The sequence below is a fragment of the Pseudophryne corroboree genome, chromosome 8, assembly GCF_028390025.1.
Source record: "Pseudophryne corroboree isolate aPseCor3 chromosome 8, aPseCor3.hap2, whole genome shotgun sequence".
Taxonomy (NCBI): Eukaryota; Metazoa; Chordata; class Amphibia; order Anura; family Myobatrachidae; genus Pseudophryne; species Pseudophryne corroboree.
In genome coordinates this window covers 120685164-120701632 of record NC_086451.1, presented here as the reverse complement: position 1 = coordinate 120701632, position 16469 = coordinate 120685164, and positions in this window count along the sequence as shown.

The following is a 16469-nucleotide window of genomic DNA, read 5'->3' as shown; positions in this document are numbered from 1 at the left end:
TAATTCCACACAGTAATGCCCCTTACACATATGAGACACCTTATTAATGCGCCTTACACATTATGACTATCTTTATTAATGCCCTTTTACACATAATGTCCCTTACACATATGCTGCACATCATTAATGCCCTTATACACATAATGACACACATAGTGCCACCTACACATTTGCTGCACATTATTAGTGCCCCTTTACACATAATGACACACATACAGTAGTACCCTGTTACAAATATGCCGCACATTATTAATGCCCTTATACACATAATGACACACATAGTGCTCCTTACACATATGTTGCACATTATTTATGCATTTTTACATGACACACATAATGCTCCTTACACATATTCTGAACACTACTGCACAACCAACCCACTCACATGCACACAGCACTCACACTGCTACTAACACTGTGACCTCTGCCTCTGCTTGGATACAGATGTGTCCTCATAAATCTTGCCTCAATGCTAACTTTGGGCACCTTTTTTTTATGAAAATGAATCGTATTTGCATTGCTATGTGGCTAGGATGCACAAGCAGCTTCTGCTGATTAAAATTATATGCAGCATGCCTATATACTGTGTGAGACTGTGGCTGTATCTGCATATGAAATGCTACACACAGAATATAGGCATGCCGCATATCATTTTAATCAGCAGAAGCTGCTGATGCCCCTAGGCATATTAAATGCCCTAGGCAATTGCCTAGTTTGCATATGCCTATGGCCGGCTCTGCTTTTGCCTACCTCTCCTTCTCTCTCCTCCCCCATTGTCCCTCTATCACTGCCCCTTCACTCTCTCTTGTTCATCTCTGAAACTGGTGGGAGAGTCCAAATCAATTGTCATTCCATTACATTACATGATAACATAATTTTTATCATCAGATCATTTAATCATATAGAGTTACGTATGTTTACATTCTTGACATCACATAGGGCAGATGTTTTAAGCCTGGAAAATTGATAAAGCAGTGATAAGTGGAAGGTGATAATGCACCAGCCAATCAGCACAGGTTTGAAAAATGACAGGTAGGAGCTGATTGGATGGTGCATTATCACCTTCCACTTATCATTTCTTTATCACTGATTTATCACTTCTATAGGCTTAATACGTCTGGCCAAATGTTAGCAGTGGTAACAGTGCACTGAGTACTATACTCATACTGTACATTACATAAAATTGGGGCTAACATAATCATAAATGTGATACAGTACTTTCACTGATTTAAGTATAATTAACCTTCCTTGACCTAGATCAAAACTTTGCTCATTCTGCAAACACAGACTCTTGACATAAAATAGAAAGAACTTGCTTTTACATTCACATCCACGTTATTTGCTGCTGGTAAATGACCACCACTGTGTTCTGTGCAGAATAATACCATTTATTTTTCCTTCTCTCATGCGTCTGTATGTGTTTTAAATGGGAATTGTTATGGCTATAGTATTTTTAGCAATGCAATGCTTTCCCCAGGCTCAAGTCAAGATGAAGTATCTCTGAGACAAACACCGTGATTGGGCACCATTGCTGAGTGCTCCTATCCGCACTGTGGATTATGTGAATGAGTGTAGTTAATATGGAGTGCTTCTGTGAACTGACTTTGTTTAAACAAGCACCAAAGATTATCATTAATCTTAAAAAAGAGGTCCTTTATCTGTATAGATTGCTCAAGATTGATAGATTGATTTCTCCAGGCTCAAGTATACTTGCAATGCTTTGCTTGCACAGACTCTTCACTATATTTTTCTAAACACTGTTTCCTTCAGGCTCAGTTATATGTGGCAATAATTCTAACCATTCAATTTCTGCTGCTGTACTAAAAAACCTTATTTACTTATTCTTCACTACAAAGCATTTACATCTACCCCACTTAAGTCACTTTAATACAACAGATAACTCACAAACGAACTTATTCATCTACATGTAACCTATATATTACTATATGCCACTGCTGCACAATTCCACCCTTCACCTGATAATTCTACACATTGGGTCTAAGGGGGTCATTCCAACCTGATCGCATGCTAGGATTTTTTGCTGCGCTGTGATCAGGTCAGAACTGCGCATGGGTATGCACCGCAATGCCCAGGCACGTCGTACGGGTACAAAGTGGATAGTTGCTGAGCTGAGTGATTAATTTTAGGAAGGATCCATTCGCACAGCCGATCGCAAGGAGATTGACAAGAAGAGGGTGTTTGTGGGTGTCAACTGACCGTTTTCTGGGAGTAGTTGGAAAAATGCAGGCATGTCCAAGTGTTTGCAGGGCGGGTGTCTGATGTCAATTCCGGGCAATAACAGGCTGAAGTGATCGCAGCGGCTGAGTAAGTTCTGAGCTACTCAGAAACTGCACAAACCTTTTTTGTAGTGCTCGGCTGCACATGCAATCGCATACTTGCAAAGCAAACATACGCTCCCCTAATAGCTAGCGAGCGATCAACTCGGAATGACCCCCCAAGTCAGATGCAGTTGAGAGCTTTTTTCTACTGTGCATGCTTCCAAGTCGCACTGTGCATACATCCAGGGTTTGTGTGCACAGAGCCGCAGTAGCAATTGAAGTGCACCATACTCAGAAAAGTCTTGAAAATTTATTGGGCCTTCCTGAACAGTGAGTGGGAGGTGAGAATGTAAGCTTTCATCAGCAGGGCCCTCTTCCCTCATGTGCCTTTACGTCACTTACTTAACCTATCTTCTTTTCAATACTCCTTTTGATTGCACCAAATCCCTCAGTTTTCTGCCACCCTGATACTTACAGTATTTCAGTGCTGTTTACTGATGCAGCCATGTTTATATACCTTGTACTTGTCCTATATTGTATTGAATTGTAAGTCTCTGTCTTCATGTTTTGCTTATTTGTTTACTCTGTAATTGAGTGCTGCAGATCCCATGTGGTGCCATATTTATTTATTTACTGCCAGTTATTTATATAGTGCACACATATTCTGCAGTGCTTTACAGAGAATATTTGGCCTTTCACATCAGTCTCTTCCAAAGTGGAGCTTACAATCTATTTTCCCTACCACATGTACACACACACATTCATGGCAGAGTTATTTTTATTGGGAACCAATTAACCTACCAGTATATTTTTGGATTGTGGCAGAAACCGGAGTACCCGGAGGAAACCCACGCAAGTACAGGGAGAAAATACAAACTCCACACACTTAGGGCCATGATGGGAATCGAACCCATGACCTCAGTGCTGTGAGGCAGTAATGCTAACCATTACACCATCCGTTCTGCCCAATAAAGGATATAAATAAAGAAGAAGAATCATTCCAAGTGAAGCATGAATAGTGGCTATTTCACTTATATATGATTTACACTAAAGGTATCAAATATTTAAAATTTAATGAAATATACAGTTAAATGTAAGGAAGAATGGGTGTGTTTATTTATACTGTTGCTTCTAGTGGAGCAGCATAAGGAGGCTGGAGGGGGCTATACAGGCACAGTACTAGCTGTCAGTGGAGTGTTTACTGTACGTGGACACTTGTAGTTAGTAGAGAAGGCTCTAGAAGCCTCATCAGCACTGCCACTGCTGCTGACAAGGGGATCCGTGTGCCAGTAATTGAGGGCCATGTGCAAAGATTGCCCTTCGCGCTGGGTGCTGTGTGCAGAAGGGGTCCCACGTGCCGGTAATGGGGAGCATATAAAAGGTGATCCCCGCCGGCGCAGGTCAGTCTGTGGATCCCCTTGGCCTGAGCGTGCATCCACTCCACAAGCCGCATCTAGGAGAGCTAGCTGTAAACACAGTGGCGGCTGAAGAGATAAGATAGTGCGCCCGTACAGGGTTCACTGACCAGCTGGGATATATATACAGCTGTAATCAGCATAGAGACTGCGGAAGAGAGCTATTCCAATGGGACTATAAACCGGCTCTCAATATAGTGACAGAACAAGAAAACATATTATATTCAATGCCAGCTGGGAAAAAGTTATTATCCCTTTACTATTGCAGTATCCATTAACTCAGTGAGTGTGAGTGTTTATGTACTACACCAGAAATATTTATATATATGCTTATACTAATATTCCTGGACTATTAGTACGTTATGCCTCGGTTAACTTCAAAGGGACTGAGTCGTTAAAGTAAAGGTTATATATATAAGCCCTGTTGAATCTGCCTTGAAGTCATTTTTACTATATTAAGGGATACAGAGACATCATCAGGCTATATTGCTGTGTCAGCCGTGGCATTCCAAAGAGATGGAAATTTTAATTTTATATATATACACTGCTCAAAAAAATAAAGGGAACACTAATATAACACATCCTAGATCTGAATGAATGAAATATTCTTATTAAATACTTTGTTCTTTACATAGTTGAATGTGCTGACAACTAAATCACACAAAAATTATCAATGGAAATCAAATGTATTAACCCATGGAGGTCTGGATTTGGAGTCACCCTCAAAATTAAAGTGGAAAAATACACTACAGGCTGATCCAACTTTGATGCAATGTCCTTAAAACAAGTCAAAATAAGGCTCAGTAGTGTGTGTGGCCTCCATGTGCCTGTATGACCTCTCTACAACGCCTGGGCATGCTCCTGATGAGGTGGCGGATGGTCTCCTAAGGGATCTCCTCCCAGACCTGGACTAAAGCATCCGCCAACTCCTGGACAATCTGTGGTGCAAGCGATGTGGATGGAGCGAGACATGATGTCCCAGATGTGCTCAATTGGATTCAGGTCTGGGGAATGGGCGGGCCAGTCCATAGCATCAATTCCTTCGTCTTGCAGGAACTGCTGACACACTCCACATGAGGTCTAGCATTGTCTTGTATTAGGAGGAACCCTGGGCCAACCACACCAGCATATGGTCTCAGAAGGGGTCTGAGTATCTCATCTCGGTACCTAATGGCAGTCAGGCTACCTCTGGCGAGCACATGGAGGGCTGTGCGGCCCCCCAAAGAAATGCCACCCCCACCATTACTGAACCACTGCCAAACCAGTCATGCTGGAGGATGTTGCAGGCAGCAGAACATTCTCCTTGGCGTCTCCAGACTCTGTCATGTCTGTCACATGTGCTCAGTGAGAACCTGCTTTCATCTGTGAAGAGCACAGGGTGCCAGTGGCAAATTTGCCAATCTTGGTGTTCTCTGGCAAATGCCAAATGTCCTGCACGGTGTTGGGCTGTAAGCACAACCCCCACCTGTGGACGTCGGCCCCTCATACCACCCTCATGGAGTCTGTTTCTGATCGTTTGAGTAGACACATGCACATTTGTGGCTTGCTGGAGGTCATTTTGCAGGGCTCTGGCAGTGCTCCTCCTGTTCCTCCTTGCACAAAGGCGGAGGTAGCGGTCCTGCTGCTGGGTTGTTGCCCTCCTACAGCCTCCTCCACGTCTCCTGATGTACTGGCCTGTCTCCTGGTAGCGCCTCCATGCTCTGGACACTACGCTGACAGACACAGCAAACCTTCTTGCCACAGCTTGCATTGATGTGCCATCCTGGATGAGCTGCACTACCTGAGCCACTTGTGCAGGTTGTAGGGAGGTCATACAGGCACGTGGAGGCCACACACACTACTGAGCCTCATTTTGACTTGTTTTAAGGACATTACATCAAAGTTGGATCAGCCTGTAGTGTGTTTTTCCACTTTAATTTTGAGGGTGACTCCAAATCCAGACCTCCATGGGTTAATAAATTTGATTTCCATTGATCATTTTTGTGTGATTTTGTTGTCAGCACATTCAACTATGTAAAGAACAAAGTATTTAATAAGAATATTTCTTTCATTCAGTGTTATGCACACCAGTGCCTGCAGGAAAGTACTGGTGTCAGAACTGTTATGCACTCCAGTGCCTGCAGGAATGTACTGGTGTTTGAACTGTTATGCAAAACAAATGGACTCACAGACAGACTGGGGAATATGACATAACGTACACAGAAGGTGATAGGGTAACAAAATACACACAAAGTGAACAGAGAAGCCCAGAGGCTAAGGAACTGGGTATCTCCCTTGTATTAGAACTGCTCAGATGGGAAAAGCAAGATGTTGTGTTTTAATACGTAGAGAACCCGAAATGCTGTTGCTAAGGGCAACAGCAAAACCCTAAAGGGTTACCAACGGGTGTGGCAGTAAACTCCTTGGGCAGAGATGGAATGATAGACACAAGGAGAGTCTCCACAATCCTAATTCTCACTTGCAGTGCACAGGTTCAGCTTACTGCCACTAAACTGACCCCTGACACCTAGCACAGTGAGACAGGATTAGACAGGCAAGTCTTAGAATACAGCCACAAACTTGCTAAGTTCACAGAGTAGTAACAGAACCCCAGCAAGCTAAACGACTGACTCCAGTCTTACTGCTAGGTCTGGATTGGCAGAGTGTAATACCAAATCCCCAGGCCTATTTGCAGTAAGCAACAAACAAATACAAAGCTACACAGTACTGGCTAACTTTCATGAACTGACTAACCAACAAAGATTCAGCAGCATCTGCTTACCCTGAGAAGAGGCCTTATAAAGCAGGTGCTGTCCACGCCCCACTCAGACCTCACAGACTGTGAGCACAAAAACCAGCACCGGATCCCCTGCCGTGCACAGAGCCTATAACCACTGCACAGCAAAAGACCCGAACTGGAGTATCAGCTGCGCTCAGGTTACTCCGCTAGCACTTGTCTCCCGGTTGCCATGACGACGTGGCAGCACAGGGCAGGAGACCCTAACAGTACCCCCCCTCTGACGAGGGGTCAAAGAACCCCTACCACCGGGTTTATCGGGGAACTGCGAGAAGAAAGAGCGTATCAGTCTGGGGGCATGAAGATCACAACTGCGCACCCACGACCGCTCCTCTGGGCCATACCCCTTCCAGTGCACCAAAAATGACAGCCGACCCCGAACCACCTTGGAGTCAAGAATCCTTTCAACAACAAACTCCCTCTGGCCATGTATCAGAAGAGGGGAAGGTCTTCCACTGGAAGAAGGATTACTAATCGCCCGTTTTAAAAGGGAACAATGAAATGTTTTATTGATACCCAAAGAACGGGGCAGATCTAACTGAAATGCCACCGGATTGATAACCCTGGTGATCTTATAAGGGCCGATGAACCGGGGGCCTAACTTATGAGATGGCTGTCTCAACTTCAAATTCTTGGTAGACAACCAGACGAAGTCTCCTAATTTGAAGCTGCAGGGTCTTTTCCGCTTATCAAAAACCCTTTTGGTCACTAATGACACAGACACAAGGGCTTTCTTCACTTTCCGCCAAATACCTCTAAGGACCGAAACCACAGAGGAACCACCAGGCGTGGAGTCCAGGGGGTCAAAAGAATTGGCCTTAGGATGATGCCCATACACACAAAGGAAGGGAGAGATCCCTGTAGCAGAGTGAGCCGCGTTGTTATAGGCAAACTCCGCCATGGACAGATGAGCAACCCAGTCAGTCTGACACTTGGAGACATAACACCTGAGGAACTGCTCCAAGGACTGGTTCACCCTTTCAGTCTGCCCATTAGACTGCGGATGGTAGCCTGACGACAAGCTGACAGAAATCTGGAGATCGGAACAAAATGCCCTCCAGAATTTGGCCACAAACTGGGATCCGCGGTCAGAGACCACATCAAGTGGCAACCCGTGGAGACGCACAACATGCAGCATAAATAATTCAGACAGGCGTCTGGCCGATGGCAGCCCAACCAGTGGAACGAAGTGCGCCATCTTCGAAAACCTGTCAACGACAACCCAGATGGCTGTCATCCCCGAGGATTTGGGCAAGTCCACCACAAAATCCATTGAAATGTGGGTCCATGGCTTAGATGGGATAGAGAGTGGATGTAATGGGCCAACAGGAACCCCTCTAGGAGTCTTATTTCGGGCACAGATGTCACGTGCCCGAACCCACTGATCCACATCCTTAGCCACCGAGGGCCACCACACCGCCCTAGATAGCAACTCCCGAGTTCTGGCAATACCCGGGTGACCTGCCGACTTCTTGGCATGGAATTCCAGGAACACTCGTTGTCTTAACCTAGGAGGCACAAACAAAAGACCTACCGGAAGGTCTGGAGGAGCCTGGTCCTGTGCTCTAAGGACTAATGATAAGAGGTCCTGGGTAATGCCCACTTTAATACATGATGGGGAAACAATGGGCAACGGCTCCTCGGTGGTCTCCTGGATTGGAGCAAAACTCCTCGAGAGCCCATCAGCCTTGATGTTTTTTGACCCAGGGCGATATGTTATCAAAAAATTAAAGCGAGCAAAAAACAAAGCCCATCGTGCCTGCCTGGCATTGAGACGCTTCGCTGACTCTAAATATGCCAGATTCTTATGGTCAGTGAGAATTGAGACCACAAACTTAACCCCCTCAAGCCAGTGTCTCCACTCCTCGAGTGCATCCTTAATAGCCAACAATTCCCGGTTACCCACGTCATAATTCATCTCGGCAGGCGAAAATTTACGGGAAAAGTAAGCACAGGGATGAAGGCGATTATCAGACACTCCCATCTGAGAAAGCACTGCCCCAATACCCATCTCAGAGGCATCCACCTCCACCACAAAAGGACGCTCTGGATCTGGGTGTCGCAGCACCTTGGCCGAAACAAATGCCCTTTTGAGACGGGCAAAAGCCGCTTTAGCCTCACAAGACCAGTGAGCAACATCCGCCCCTTTCTTAGTGAGTGCCACCAAGGGCGCCACTATAGACGAAAATCCAGCGATAAATCGTCTATAAAAATTTGCAAAGCCCAGGAAACGCTGAAGCGCCTTCAAACTAGTGGGCTGCACCCAATCCAGGACTGCCTGTACCTTGGAACCCTCCATTTGGAAACCTTCTGGGGAGATAATATATCCTAGAAATGCGATTTGCTGAACTTCAAATTCGCACTTCTCCAGCTTCGCCCCAAGCCGGTGGTCTCTGAGTTTCTGGAGGACTAAGCGTACATGCTTCCGATGTTCCTCCAGGGAATGGGAGAAGATTAGGATGTCATCTAAGTATACAACTAAGAATCTATCCAAATATTCCCTGAGCACATCATTCATGAAATCCTGGAAGACTGCCGGGGCATTACAGAGCCCAAAAGGCATCACCAAATATTCATAATGTCCTGAGTGGGTATTAAAGGCAGTCTTCCATTCATCCCCCTCTCTTATTCGGATTAGATTGTACGCACCGCGTAGGTCAATCTTAGAAAAAATGGTGGCAGTACGAAGCTGGTCAAACAAGACCGAAATGAGAGGCAGTGGGTATGAGTTTTTAATCGTGATACAGTTCAATTCCCTGAAGTCGATGCAGGGTCGCAACGAACCGTCCTTTTTACCCACGAAGAAGAACCCCGACCCAACTGGAGACTGTGAAGGTCTGATAAATCCCTTAGCCAAGTTCTCCTGAATGTACTCTGCCATAGCCTGAGTCTCAGGACGTGACAGGGAGTACAACCTGCTCTTGGGAAGCTTAGCATTTGGCAACAAATCAATGGCACAGTCATAGGGGCGATGGGGAGGTAGTACCTCTGCAACTTTTTTGGAGAACACGTCCGCAAAATCTGCATAACACCCTGGCAATCCTGGCAAACTTAGCTGCGAGAGCCTGACTGGAAGGCTCAAGCAACTCCTGAAACAATCAGTACCCCAACTAAGAATCTCCCCAGAGACCCAGTCAAATTGAGGATTGTGGGCCCTTAACCAGGGTAACCCCAACACCAATGGGGCAAAAGTACAGACAGTCACATAAAAGGACAATTTTTCAGAGTGTGTGGCTCCAATAAACAAAGAAATCTGGCTAGTGCAAGAGGTAATTTTACCTTGGGATAATGGTTCCCCGTTTAACCCACAAATCTCAATTTCCGATGCCAAGGGTACTAAGGGAACAGAGTGTTTCAGGGCGAATTGGCGGTCCATAAAAACCCCGTCGGCCCCACTGTCCACAAAGGCCTCAGTCTTGACAGTTTGACCGAGGATCTTCAAGGTCACCGGAATGATAAAAGTCTTCTTGGGAAATTCTGACTTCTGGCCTGACAGGATATTTCCGATCACCCTCAGGCCCTGAAGTTTTCCGGCTTTTCTGGGCATGATACTACCACATGACCTTTATTCCCACAGTACAAACACAACCCCTGCTGTCTCCTCCGCGTCTTCTCACGCGAGGAGAGGCGGGTAGCCCCAATCTGCATTGGCTCCTCAGAAAATTCCTCAGAGTCTGAGGTTCCCTTGGGAAGGAAGGAAATCTCAGTCTCCCTTTCAAGCCTACGCTCTCTCAGCCGTCTATCCACCCGGATGGATAACTGCATGAGCTGATCCAAGCTATCAGGCAAGGGATATTGTACCAGTTGGTCCTTTATCTGGTTAGAAAGACCTCTTCGGTACTGGTGTCTCAGGGCTGGGTCATTCCACTGGGTATCATGGGCCAACCTCCGAAACTCCGTACAGTAAACCTCAACTGGCCTTCGCCCTTGCTTAAGGATCGAAATCTGAGCCTCGGCTGAGGCCGTCTTGTCAGGGTCATCATACAACATGCCCAGTGCCGTAAAAAAAGCATCAACACTTTTAAGCGACGGACAGTCAGGCTGCAATCCATATGCCCAGACCTGTGGGTCTCCTTGTAGCAAGGAAATCACTATGCCCACCCGCTGAATCTCCGACCCAGAAGACTGAGGCCTAAGCCGGAAGTATAGCTTGCAGCTCTCCTTGAAACAAAAGAACTGCGAGCGATCTCCAGAAAAACGATCCGGGAGATTTACTTTCGGCTCCTTAACCCCTGCAGGTGCTGCTGCTGCGGGAGCTCCGCCAGCAGCCTGGGAGGTGTGCATTTTAATGGACAAATCATTAAATTGTCGAGTCAGGACCTGCACCTGATCGACCATCTGTTGCAACGTATTTTGAGGGGTATGCTCCATATTCCCACAAAATTTCAACAGGAGTATTAGGCTGCTGAATATGTTATGCACACCAGTGCCTGCAGGAAAGTACTGGTGTCAGAACTGTTATGCACTCCAGTGCCTGCAGGAATGTACTGGTGTTTGAACTGTTATGCAAAACAAATGGACTCACAGACAGACTGGGGAATATGACATAACGTACACAGAAGGTGATAGGGTAACAAAATACACACAAAGTGAACAGAGAAGCCCAGAGGCTAAGGAACTGGGTATCTCCCTTGTATTAGAACTGCTCAGATGGGAAAAGCAAGATGTTGTGTTTTAATACGTAGAGAACCCGAAATGCTATTGCTAAGGGCAACAGCAAAACCCTAAAGGGTTACCAACGGGTGTGGCAGTAAACTCCTTGGTCAGAGATGGAATGATAGACACAAGGAGAGTCTCCACAATCCTAATTCTCACTTGCAGTGCACAGGTTCAGCTTACTGCCACTAAACTGAACCCTGACACCTAGCACAGTGAGACAGGATTAGACAGGCAAGTCTTAGAATACAGCCACAAACTTGCTAAGTTCACAGAGTAGTAACAGAACCCCAGCAAGCTAAACGACTGACTCCAGTCTTACTGCTAGGTCTGGATTGGCAGAGTGTAATACCAAATCCCCAGGCCTATTTGCAGTAAGCAACAAACAAATACAAAGCTACACAGTACTGGCTAACTTTCATGAACTGACTAACCAACAAAGATTCAGCAGCATCTGCTTACCCTGAGAAGAGGCCTTATAAAGCAGGTGCTGTCCACGCCCCACTCAGACCTCACAGACTGTTAGCACAAAAACCAGCACCGGATCCCCTGCCGTGCACAGAGCCTATAACCACTGCACAGCAAAAGACCCGAACCGGAGTATCAGCTGCGCTCAGGTTACTCCGCTAGCACTTGTCTCCCGGTTGCCATGACGACGTGGCAGCACAGGGCAGGAGACCCTAACAGTCAGATCTAGGATGTGTTATTTTAGTGTTCCCTTTATTTTTTTGAGCAGTGTGTATATATATACAGTATATATATATATATATATATATATATATATATATATTTATTCATTGTAGTAATTAAACTTAATCGGAAGCAGAGCAGGATTAATCCCTACTTGCTTAATATGCCACATCCAATCTCCTAGGTATACATCTATATATATTGACCGTGCTATAGCTAGATAGGGAAAGGGATTGTAATTAGGAGGCAGTAAAGTGGAGGAATTACCAGTATGGCTCACGCACAGCATTAGAAAAAGGTGGACAGTGTCATTCAGCTTCATGCAGAATGAGTTTATATAACAACACAGCTCACTGGATACAAATAAGTTACAAGAGATTTATAACAGTAGATAAGACCTGAAATGCAACTATGGCTTTTGCTACTGACTTAATTGGCCCCAACTGTGCAATATATGTTTAAGAGTACCCGGGTCACTCAAGATATTTTAACACAGCTTTTTTTTTTGTATTGCATGCAAATTAATTGGTAAAAGTATTGTATATGTAGAGGGAAATAGAGATGTACAGTATTTATTATTTACATGTGAAATGTTCTCAATGTTTGGACAGGCTATTATAGTATAGTTATATTAAAACTATAATCTATACTCTTGCTAGTGATCCAATATTTGTTCCTGGAACCAGAACTAAGAGGAATATATATATATATATATATATATATATATATATATATATATATTTCTAATGTGAGTGTATGCTGATAATAATATATATATATAATCTCTTAGTAAACAAATGGGCTTACCCAGGCAGGACTAGAATCTCATGAGAAGAGCTTGGGTGGAGGCACACATACCTTAGTAACTCATATATAGGAAAAATGGAGAGTTGCATTTGGAGGCACTGATAAGATCATTTTGTAAGATACTCAGGGGTAGGTGTAGCACAGTAGACAGTATGACTCAATGTACAAGTAGTGAGGCCTTTGATTGGAATATAAGGAAGGGAGTAACTCCAGAGAGGAGTTTTGTGTTGCTTGGGGACCTCACAGACACCACTGATGAGACAATTATGACAGAGATGCTATTTCTTTTTGGGGTAAAGCAACCAGAGATTGCCGATAAGCAGTTCAGGGAAAATGGAGAGCTGTGTGCAGTATTAATTACTACTAGTCATGAATTAGACTGTTTTGCTTTCTACGGTGGTGGTCTAACCCTGAATGTAGGTGGAAAATTATATTGCCTAAAAAGTAAAGCAGTCAAAGGGCTGCTGAACCCTTAGCTGTAAGTGATCTCCCCTCCCAGACCACTGTAGATCCCTCCATGGCTATGAGAGGAGATTGTCAATTCCAGTGTATTGAGGAGAAGTTAGGAAATCAGTTAGAAGTTATAGCTGATAAAGTAGTACATCAATAAGAATGCTGGCATTATGAGGGAAGCTATAGATGACTAAGGATTTTTTTCTGGAATACTCCCTGTACCTACTGGAGAGGAACCTTATGAGGCCTGGAGGGAGGTGGCTATCCAACAGTCTGAAGAGTGGCATTGCTCCGATCATATAAAAAAAACAATGGATTGTAGAAAGTTTAAGGGGACCCGCTATGGGAATAATTCAGGCTACGAGGAAAAGTAATCCTGATACCACAGTGGCAGAATATTTCCAGGCCTTAGAGTATACATATGGAACATTGGAAGATGTAGGTGACCTGGTTGCCCGATTCAACCATACTTATCAGGAGCAGGGGAGAAATTGTCCCAATATGTGTATAGGTTAGACAAATTAATACATAAAATTGTAGACAAAGGAGGGTTATCACCTGTTGAAATTAACAGTAGTAGACTGAACCAAGTCATTCGGGGAGCTTTATCAACAGACCCGGTAGCTCAGCGGTTGTGGTGTACTGCAGTATTATTAGGAAGTCCTACCCTTAATGATTTAATTAAGGAAGCTACCCATGAGGAAGCATTGATAGCCAATAGAGAGAAGACCCAGGCAAAGGCTGTAAAAGTTGTGGTACCCTCCCCTGAAACTCCAGTTTCAAGGGAGGATAGGTTAGATACTTTAGTAGAGGAACAAAATAAAAAAATTGACCAGCTTATTCTTGCTCTAAATCAAAGGGTAGTACCCTCCAATATTACCTCAGGTAGCTTCATTACAACGGTATGGGAAATTTTAGAAGAGGTAGAAATTTTACAGCCAGATGGTGTTTCCAGTGCGGACAGCCAGGACATAGAGCAGTGGAATGTTCCCTTAGCTGGGGTACTTCTAGAGTAGGAGCCAATGTGCAGTCAGATAATGCACTTCATCAGGGAAATTAAGGTGGGAGGCTGGTGGGCCCCTCATCATCTCCCAGATCTTAGATGTGAATTCAATGGGGAGTACCCAATGGAGTAGTTTGATTCCTGATGGTGTGATTGGACCTACTCCACGTGTGGTAGCTAAGTTAAATGGACACCCCTGCCCTGTTTTATTGGACAGTGGGTCCCAGGTGTCCATTATATTTGAGCAGTGGTACACACACTATCTCTCTGATGTCCCTATCCGGCCTATGGAAAAACTTGTGATATGGGGATTAAGTGCACATATATATCCATATTTAGGGTATGTAGTAGCCAACATAGAATTTTCAGAGGGATTTATTGGTTTGTCAGAGCCCTTACCCCTAATTGCTCTGGTATGCTCAGAGTCCCCAGGGGATAAAACTGTAATGCCTGTGATAGTGGGGACTAATGCTTACTTGTTTAAGGTCCTCAGTGATTGGTGTTTACAAATGAACAAGGAAGCCACAGCTATAAGAATGTCAATGCTACCTCAAAATACCCAGGGAAAGGAATCTGTGCACACAGAGTCCTCTCTGGCTCCGGATTTATCCCTGGAAGATTTAATTCCATGTTTCCAGGCTAGTGGCATTGGGTTGGTAGAACAAGACAAGTTATGTAAGGAATTGGTAAAACAACAGCAGGTCTTTTCTCTTAAGGAATGGGATTTGGAAAAGGCAGAAGGTGTGGAAAACTGTATAAAGCTGACTGATGAGACCTCATTCCATGAGAGGTCACGAAGACTTGCCCCTGAAGATTTTGAGGATGTTGGGCAGCATCTTCGAACTCTATTGGAAACAGAAGTTATTACACAATCAGAGAGTCCATATGCTTCCCCTATTGTATTGGCTCGTAAAAAGAATGGCAATATTTGTATGTGTATTGATTACCGGACACTTAACCAATGCCAGATCAGTACACTATTCCTAGGATAGAGGAGGCATTGGACTGTCTACAGGGGAGTCAGTGGTTCACAGTGTTGGATCTACGGAGTGGGTACTATCAAATACCTATGAGTCCCAATGGTAGAGAAAAAAACACTTTCATATGCCCTCTAGGCTTCTTTGAATTTTAAAAGTGCCCCGGCCACTTTCCAGCAGACTATGGAGCAGATGGTGGGTGATATAAATTACCGTGAGGTATTAGTTTACCTTGATGATATCATTGTATTTGGGTCCTCTCTGCAGGAGCATAATCACTGTCTGCTCAAAGTGCTGGACAGGTTGATGAAAAAAAGGACTTAAGCTCTCCATGGACAAGTGTGAGTTCTGCCAGCCCTCTGTGACTTACCTGAGACATGTGGTGGACATGGAATTTCTACTGACCCAAATAAGGTGGAAGTGGAGAATAGGTGGCCCCAGCCCTCAAGACTAAAGGAATTAAGAAAAAGAACAAACGGCTGCGCTGAATATCAGGAACGAAACATAATGTACAGAGAGCCAACGTAAAAAATAACAATGTTTATTAATAAAACATATAAAAAGATTAATTATCAAATAACCGGTGAATAATATATATAAATATATATAAGAACAATCACTAGACGTGAACTAGTGGTATATTGTAATAACTCAGCTTATTGGGGTGAAAAGTTCCGTGATTCACTTGTTAGATAGTTGATAAATACCAGGTGTGTTGGTAGGATCCTAATGAATTAAAAGTCCCTCAGTTGAAATTGATATTCAATACCTTTCCAAAATGGGCTGGTAAGAGCCGAGCGTCCTCGGCTTCAATGTCCTGCAATGCCCATATACGCTGTGCAGCGGGAAGGAATGGACCGTCTCTCTCACAACCCGGTCGTGGCGGTGTGTGCGCTGAAGCCGCTGATGTCGGATGCTGTAGACGGAGGGTGCAGCGGGGACCAAGGAACACCTGGAAGATTTCACCTGAGCTGAGTGTGGATAGGGGCGGGTCCTGACGCGTTTCGTCACGTTCACGTGACTTTCTCAAAGGTAGATCTACCTTTGAGAAAGTCACGTGAACGTGACGAAACGCTTTTTCTATGCTATCACTACACATAGTATTCCGGCAAGCGCAGACTATCAGGAACATAAAATTGTGATTATTTAATTCTATGAAACACGTATTGGTTTTCACTTTTTATTTTGATGATTAGGCGCTCGTTTGTTGCAGTTTTTTGTTTTGGTCTTCTAAAGGAATTAAGAGCTTTCCTTGGGTTTTGTGGGTATTATCGCCGCTTTGTACCCTATTATTCTGTGATATGTTGTCCTCTCAATGATATGACCAAGGTATATCTGCCAACTGGCCGAACATCCTCTGTCAAATCATGTACAAAGGAGGGCTATTGTAAACCCTCTGAAGAATTTAGGAAT